Genomic DNA, 4,242 nt, shown 5'->3' on the forward strand with positions numbered 1-4,242 from the left:
CCCCACAACTGACTGACGTTATAGTTCTGGATATTGACTGACAAAATTATTAGTTAACATGTAAGCACTCTTAAAGAGCCAAACATTCTCCGGTCATAAACTCAATAGCTTTATGATGATTTTCTAAAGACGACTGTACAAAATTCAAGAAAGAGTTGAGTGTCTATGCAAGCCTGCCCTGGCTAGCTTTTAATTAAATTCTATGTTTCTTTTATCAGCTTCCTGATTTCCCCCATCAGGCTATTTAAAGACATTCAAAGTGAAGAAATGGGCTTAGAAACTTATCCATGGATGGTGGTTTATGTTTTAAAAGAGATGTGCTCTTTAAATAAATACATATGCCTTGCATTCATCGATTAAGTGCCTAGTAGCTTTCATAGCAAATGAACATTATCAAATGTGATAGCATACACTCAGAGCTGCTAAAAAAAAAACAAGAATATTTTAGAAAATTTTGTGCCACTGGAATACTTACCAATAATAACTTCTGCTGTGATCCACAGAATTGTAGAACTAGGAGAAATCTCTTGGGTCACTGATATGTCCCCTCATTTATGGAAGAGACTGAGGCCAGAGAATTCAGTAGTTCCTCGAAGTCATTTTGGCTGTCTCACATTCATTCTCTCTGTCTGTCCCAGCTTTGTCATTATTTTGTTTATACTGAGTTCCTTGGATAAGATCCATATCTATAATACTAGAATTGTTGCAGCTAATGTCAGGTATAGACTTATGTGCAGATTTTTAATTTCTTTTGGTTAAAAAAAAAAAGAAAATACTCAGTGTTCGAAAGTACTCATCGAATGAATGAATGAAAGTCCTTTAATCTTTCATTTCACCCCATGCTTTAATCTCATTGTTGAATTCCTCACCTATTACTATGTTCTTAGCCCAAATATGCTCCATATGGTTCATAACTTCACATAGCTCATATGTTGTGAAGACATGAAGTATTTCTGTTTCCCAACGTTTAAAAGATTATATAAAAATGTGTGCTGTCTGATTTCAAACAAGCAGATGAGGATGTATTCAAATACACACAATTTGGTGATTTCTGAGGACAAAAATAAGGGAGGCCACGTGCTAGCTAAGCTCAGGCTGTATTCTTTACTCTTGAAACCACAGACGCACACACACCTTATTTTCATCAAACCTGGAGGGAATGGCACAATGTTAAATCTCATACGTCAACCAAGAATGAAAGCATATCTTTATTTTTTAGTTTTTTGCATTTCATTATTTATATAGATGTTTAAGTTCTCACACTATGTTTTTTGTTTTTGTTTGTTTTGTTTACATGGGTAGGCTCCAGTAATCGAACTCAGGTTTCTGGCACAGCAGGCAAGAATTCTGCCACTGAGCCACCAGTGCATCACTCTCTTACACTACGTTTTTATAAGCTGGTGAGCACTGACAAATTAATTCTCCCATAGAACCATAACCACACATTCCCAGGCAGTATAAATATATGCCTAACTTAACATTAATACACATCACTATTCAGCAAATACATAATAAAACAAATTATCAAATACCCAAATATTAAGCAACACAGCTCAAAAGGCATATAAAATATTTTATGTCTGCTGAATCATTAGCAGAAACCTACTCCTTTTTTTGCAAGAGAGGTTGGGAAGAGAAGGGGAAAAAAATCACACATTGAACAAAAATAATAGGTGGTAAAAACTTCCAATAGATAATGAAAAAAAATTACAAGAATTTAGAAATTTTTTTAAGAATCATTCTAGCTACCCTAACAAAACATCTCTATCCTTAAAAAAATGTTTTTTGAAGTAGAGAGCATATGTACATGTCTATGGAAGATAAAATCAACATTTTACTAAAAATATTTAATAGAAAAATAAATAATAGGGAGAACAAATGTTAAATAAACCAAACAGGCAAATAACCATATAGGTCCAACTTCCAATGTTTGAAATAATTGAAGGTATAAACCACATAAGGTATAGAGTGTTCATGGTTCCAAGGATAGTAAGTTCTGCATGATATTAAAAATATACAAGTACTGTGCTGGTATTTTTGGCACCTAATCTCTCTAAATTTCTTATAGATGATAAGATTCTGGCATGGAGAGAGATTTAAAGCTGACTTGTAACTCAATACTGCATGATTTCAGGAAAGGTCAATTGTTACAAATGATAAGCCCATTTAAAATGCCGACCAGCAAGAATCTTTTGATAAGTGTCCAAACAAGCTAATTGTAACCCTAACACAGAGGTTGCAATTCGGTCAAACTTGTAGCATGGTAAAACTGCTTTTCAATACTCCTGTGGAAGCTTCGATAGACTTATTTACCAATATGTTGGCTAATATGTATGAAAAATTCGATTCTTTCTCTCTCAAGTTCCACTTCTAAGCCAATAGCATCAGGCTCTCTGGTTTTACTGAATGCAACAATGGTTTCTGTGACCCCCGGCATCTCTGAAGTGCAGCTGCATTTTAGGACGATACTTCTCCAAATGCAAAAGTTGCTTGTCGTTAAAAGCTCCACGCTGCTTTTGTCTTATGAACTGTACTGCATCTTCATATTTCATTCCATCTTCAGCCAATGCAGGGGCAATAAACATTCGCGCTCTCCCAAGACCTGCAATGCAGTGAACTGCAACATTCACCAGGTGCTTCACAAAATAATTTCTACAAGTTTTAACCAAGGGTTGGATGGTGGTGCACCATCATCAAAAGGCCAATCAAGGACACGGAGGTCTTTCTCCACAAGAGCAGTGTCCTATGTTACTTCACATACTCTTACTACTATAGTAACTTCATACTTCCTAAGTTTCTCTGTAAATTTGCTAAAAGCTGCGTTGGTTGGATTGAGTGTAATAAGAAATCTCATGTTCTTGTACGTAATTTCCACAGGAACTGGGTGGCTCATCTGAGTCATGTCAGTTAAAAAAAAACACTCAATATGAAAGACATTACAAAAAATTGAATACAGAAATAATGCAAAGAAACTGGAAACTACCTCAATATACTCTGCTTGAAATTCTCATTGCTTTGAGTACGAAGTCAGGACTAGCGGGAAATGAAACGAGCCTCCTAAGAAGCCATGATTCTTAATCCAGTAGTACTGGGACATAGAAACAAGTGCACTGAGGTTTGCTCCATCCAGGTCAGAACTCTCAGCAAAGTGCCCTGCGATTTCAGTTTCAGTTCGACACTGCCGTCTCCAGGTTAACCCCTCACATGGGGGTTTCTCGGTGGAGCAGTGATGAGCTGGTACAGTTCACTTGTCTGCATAGAGATAGCGCTATGCCTGGCATAATCTCCGCTGCCCTTCAGAAACTCCGTAAATGTGTGGCCAAGCCCCCCGCCGAAGGGAGTATGTTGACTAATTTAAGACTGTGACCTAATCTCACAGCGGGTCTGGAGGCGTTGGTGGGGGCGGCGGCTGCAGGGCAGTGGGCTGCGGGGCAGAGGGCTCTGCCACCCGTAAGCAGCTCCGAGGAGAGCGCTTTGCTGAGCCCGCGGCAGCCGAGCCAAGACGCGGGCCGAGGTCGGCATATCTTTTTTTTTTCTTTTTTTTTCTTGCATGGGCAGGCAACAGGAATGGAACCCTCGGTCTGCCTGCTGAGCCACCGTGGCATAGCTTATCTTTACTACAGCCTAAGAACTCTCTCTCCAAAAAGCAAGCAACAAAAAACTCTTGAAAATCACTAATCTCCAGCCCTCCCACCCTACCCCGCCTTCAATCCCAACAGCATTATTAGCTCATTTTATAGTGATAGTGCTATAGAGGCGTACTGTGGAATTTACCATAACTCAAGTTCTATCTGTTAAGTCCAGGGAACCATGGAACTTTCCTAATGCTCAAATGGTAGCCTACATCTTTCTTTGGGCCAAAAATAAACCAATTGCATCTGAAATAGCTGCTTTGTTAAAAATTGGAGACATTTATAAACAGAATGGTTTTCTTATAGCAAAAGAACTAAATCCATTCCTAACTTAGGCTCGCAGATGATGTTAGGTTCTGTGAGCCCAAATGCAATTCCTGAACATAAGCCATGTCAGCATTAAGTGCTTAATACAGACTAATATACTGGCTCTTTTTAACTGGACTATTAAATCCATTAACATTTAATGAAACAATTTTAGCTTTATCCACGAAAACGTTAGCAATGTCTTTCCATCAACTCCCTAAAGGCAAAATAGCATAAATTTAAAAGAAAAATAACTATGAAGCTTCACTAAGTGAAAATGATTTCTATAGGAGAGGTTAAGTCC

The 4,242-nt window shown here is 38.0% G+C and overlaps 1 pseudogene; it reads right to left on the reverse strand.

Annotated features, from left to right (window-relative positions):
- Positions 1-2,399: 2,399 nt before the first annotated feature.
- LOC143682380 (protein tyrosine phosphatase type IVA 1-like) lies at positions 2,400-2,893 on the reverse strand (annotated as a pseudogene).
- Between the last annotated feature and the right edge of the window lie 1,349 nt (positions 2,894-4,242).

Source organism: Tamandua tetradactyla, chromosome 5 (assembly GCF_023851605.1).
Source record: "Tamandua tetradactyla isolate mTamTet1 chromosome 5, mTamTet1.pri, whole genome shotgun sequence".
Taxonomy (NCBI): Eukaryota; Metazoa; Chordata; class Mammalia; order Pilosa; family Myrmecophagidae; genus Tamandua; species Tamandua tetradactyla.